This window comes from Sorex araneus, chromosome 8, assembly GCF_027595985.1.
Source record: "Sorex araneus isolate mSorAra2 chromosome 8, mSorAra2.pri, whole genome shotgun sequence".
Taxonomy (NCBI): Eukaryota; Metazoa; Chordata; class Mammalia; order Eulipotyphla; family Soricidae; genus Sorex; species Sorex araneus.
The window spans coordinates 46,546,858-46,550,566 of NC_073309.1; the positions used below are offsets into that span (position 1 = coordinate 46,546,858).

General features: G+C 44.6%; 1 pseudogene; it reads right to left on the bottom strand.

Moving 5' to 3' along the window:
* Positions 1-203: 203 nt before the first annotated feature.
* On the bottom strand, positions 204-3,414 carry LOC101540975 (serine/threonine-protein kinase Sgk1-like; annotated as a pseudogene).
* Between the last annotated feature and the right edge of the window lie 295 nt (positions 3,415-3,709).

A 3,709-nucleotide genomic window follows, 5' to 3' on the forward strand; every position in this document is an offset into this window, starting at 1 on the left:
TAGCAGCTCTGCCATAAACGCTAACTCAAACATCTGAACACACACACACACACACACACACACACACACAATCTTTTGCAACCATGTCCCAGACTGTTCAGAAGAAAGAGTTCATAGTTGGGGTGCAGGAGAAGCTCAGGAAGGCCTCTGTGGCTTCCTTGACACTGGCTGTGAGGAAGATGCTGTCAGGGGACTACAGTGGGTCAATGAGTTGGGGACTGTTCCTTGGTAAACTCGGGGTCAAAGTGATGCAGGTCACTGGGGCCACCCACATTTGGGTTAAAAGGAAGAGTAATCTTCTTATAAATGAGATCATCCCAGTTAATTAAGGAAAAGAGGACGTGACTCAATCTCCATACAGTCATCCTGGCACCCCATCTCTATATCCTGTCCTTCTGCAGGAGGCCCTCCAGGAGCTGTCTTGCAGAGTTTGTAATATTTGGCTTCAATCAGAGAGGCTGTTCAAAATGCTGTCATACCTCTCAGCAGTATTTCAACTATAAAGCAGAAGCAGGCTGTGTAGCATCTCATATAAAATAGCACCCAGGCACCACCAGTCCATGGTCCTATCACAAGGCTATTTATGAAGCACGTCGGAATCAAGGTACTCAGGGATGCCGCAGAAGGTGGATGTTGTGCTGTTGTGTTCGACTGAACTTTGCAGAGTCCAAAGTCAGTAAGAACAATGTGTCCCTGAGAATCCAGCAAGAGGGGAAAGGTTTTTCTCTCTCGGTCTTTCCTTTCCTCGGCAGCGTGGCAACTGCCATCTTATAAGGCCCACTAAGCAGAGGCACGAGCTTGCAATGATGCAAATTCTAGCACAAATCTCTCTGGACTTAATTACTAAAATACCAGAAATCCAAAACCGTGCAGCTTCGACCTCATATGCTCTTAACTCTCAGCAATGGAAAACAAATTATCAAATGATGCCTTTTCGGCAGGTCTCATTACTGGGGGAAAATTCCAAATAATCATAGTGAGTTTTCTGTTGAAATATAGAATGTAATCAAAGTAAAGAGAAAGTAAAGTGAAAATCATCAGCCACACGGCAGGGGGAGGGGATGGGTGTTTGATCATTGTATGACTGAGACTTTTTTTTTTAACTTTTTATTAAATCACCATGTGGAAAGTTACAAAGTTCTCAGGTTTATATGTCAGTTATACAATATTCAAACACCCATCCCTTCAGCAGTGCCCATATTCCACCACCAAAAACCCCAGTATACCCCCCGCCCCCACCCCCTACCCCCTACTGTATAACTAATGAATTTCACTTCATTTTTTTCTTTACCTTGATTACATTCCATAATTCAACACAAAACTCACTATAGTTGTTGGAGTTTCCACCCAAGAGAGACAGACCTACTACATTTGATAATTAGTTTTTCATTGCTGGAAATGAAGAGATATGTAGCCCCACTGCTACAAGTACATAACTCTCTCTCTCTCTTTTTTTTTTCCTTTTTCCTTTTCCCTTTTTTTTTTCTTTTTCCCCCTCATCCCCCTTCCAGCGCCTCATAGTATGGTGTACGCCACGCCGCGTCGGCCAGCGTGGGGCTTTTGCTTAGTTCACAGTCCAGAGAGGTGGCTGCTACACTAAAAACCTTCAATATTTCAACAAACACTTACTGTTATTATTTGGAGTTTCCCCCCTAAGTCAGACCTGTTCAAAAGGAACCGTTTCACATTGCTGACAATTATAAATATTAAGTTGGATTTAATATTTTTGGATTAAATTTCAAAATAATTTTTGAATTTCTGTATAAATTCCAGGGAAATTTTGGATTTGGATTTCTGTATAAAGTCCAGGGAAAATTCTGCCAGAAATTACATAGCCCAGCTCACAGTCCCAGTGCATTGCTGTAAGAAGTCTCTGAATTCAAAGTCTTTAGGCGCAGAGGGTCCGATTCGCGCTCAGCGGCTCCGGATTTATCTGGGCCGAGGGCGTGCCGGTTACGCCCCCTTCCCATGAGTTCCTGGGAGCCCCCGTATGACTGAGACTTAAGCCTGAAAGCTTTGTAACTTTTCATATGGTGATTCAATAAAAATTTTTAAAAAAAGAACAAAATACAGTTTGTCAGCAGTCTAGAAAGAAAAGTAAAGACCCACCAGGAAAGGGTGTTCCCACATTCTTCAGCAGAACATTCTGTTCTGACATAAGATGCTTTTCCTCTTTCTTTTTTAGGATTGCTTTCTTCTGCTGAACTTTGACAGCATAGAACGCTTCTTCTGATTTGTGTCTTGCCAGAAGAATCTTTCCAAAATTCCTTTCCCAATTACTTTCAAAAAGTGAAAATCAGATGGTTTAGCATGAGGATTGGATGATGGACCAAGGTTGATTTGTTGAGGAGGACATGGTGGAGGAGAAGGGTTGGCATTCAGAAGCTTCTGCGGTGGGGAGATTTTCAAAATGGACTGAACTTCAGGGTGTTTGCAAGCATAGGAGTTCTTGACAATCATCTGAAGAAAGTCCTTCGGGCCCATCCTCCTCTGTTTCGTGAAAGCGATCAGGATTGCTACCATTCCCCTCATTCTTCAGTAAGCGAGGGTGCCTCTAACAGCCTTGGTTTTCACCGTCATAGCCAGAGCACACACGTGGGGAGCAGACAGGCTCGAGAGACTTAACTCAGCCCACTCTGGGGCTTGGAGTGCACCGCCCTATCAAATCATTTATGCCTCATGGTTGTCTTTTAGCAAAACAGGGCTATAATGAGTGCACATAAACATTAATTTGACAGAAGACATAGGGTCTGTTGGGGACAGGCCTAGGCACCCCCTGCCTCTGTCCCTGTAAACAGGGATGGTGTGGAGAAACTTGGCGTGAGAGTGAGCCATCTCCTCACAGCAGGCCTTGACAGGCGGTCAGCCTGGAAAAGGGGGTCGAAGGGCCACCATACTCTGGCAGCTGGACTTGAGAGGAGGCTGAAGGGAGGATTGGCTCATATCTGCCTTGGCCATCCCCAAGGCCACATCTACATTCTCTGTTTCTCAGAACTGAGATAAGGAACTGAAAAATAGGTAATGTTGGCAAAAATTAAGTTGCTTGCACAGCTTGATTAATATTGTTTATGCAGCTTATGTAACCTGCTGATCATTTGTAAAATTGGACTATATAAACCAGCTTGGATTATAATAAACTTGCTGTATGCCATATATTGCATGTAGCCCTCCCTAGCTCATTTCACCTCCCATTTCCTCTCTCCGGCCAAGGTTCAAATTGGCTCTGAGGGACGCAGAAAGGGTCAAACCAGAAAGCCAAGTGGCAAAAGAACTAATGGTTTTGTTAATGTCGTCGACATCAATTGGGATTAATGTAGCGAAGTCTCAATTGGCCACCAGTTCTATGTCCAGCGTCAGGGCTAATGTGACAGCCAGAGTACTGGCAGTACCCTGCAGGATATAGAAAGGCCCCATGCTACGGTTTGTGGTCCATGCTGCTGAACTTTCCATGCTTTGGCATTGCTGGCAGGACAGCTTCCAGTATGTGACTTGGATAGTGCTGGAAACTCTCTGGCATCTGACATCCTCAGGTGGAGGGGACGCCATGGATTTGCTTTTGTGACTCCTTCTGGTTGATCCTCAGGAATGCGGGGGAAGGTTGCAGTTGACCTTATATGATCTTCCACAGTGGGAGATAGACCAGTCAGGAGACAGGGAGGTCTCTGCATAATTTTCCCTCTTTGCCATCAAGATACATCCTGACCTCCCT